Source organism: Seriola lalandi, unplaced genomic scaffold (genome assembly GCF_002814215.2).
Source record: "Seriola lalandi dorsalis isolate HSWRI2012SDOR001 ecotype SW California unplaced genomic scaffold, Sedor1 jcf7180002054122, whole genome shotgun sequence".
In the NCBI taxonomy this organism is placed as follows: Eukaryota; Metazoa; Chordata; class Actinopteri; order Carangiformes; family Carangidae; genus Seriola; species Seriola lalandi.
This window is the reverse complement of record NW_019524675.1, coordinates 14,733-15,280: the sequence shown is the minus strand read 5'-3', so window position 1 is coordinate 15,280 and position 548 is coordinate 14,733.

Here is a 548-nt window from a genome sequence, read left to right as displayed (position 1 = left end):
TAAGTGCGGTCAAATCGTAACTCCAGCTTCGGCCTGGATTTCAGCATCCACTGGGTCAGCGGCGGTGGCCTGAGATGGTACGACCTGCTCCCCTTCTCCACAGGTCCCTGAGGGGAAGAACCGTCCTTGATGTGTTTATTATGTCTGTAAATGCCTGTCGTTATTTTATGCATTTTAAACCCCCGCCCTGAACATGTTTTAGCTCCTGTTTTGACAGAACACAGTGCAGTCTCCCCTATGTATTGACTGTAAACACACTTCAGCCATGAGGGAGTGATGCTGTTGAATGTGCATCACAAACTTTCAATTTCACTGCATGAAAAGATTTTTACAGACTTTGTTTTACAGCTTCTACATGAACAAAAATCACATATTCTCTCCTCGTATTATATCTGGTGTAGAGTTCAGACGATTATTTTCCTGTACTAACCAGTAGTATGCCCTTGTGTTTTTATACCTCATGTTTTATCTCAATCTTATCAAATTATATCTAATTTTTCTCAAAGTTTGCTCTGCCCCGTGCTTTCTATGCAGAGTTTCAAGAAGTA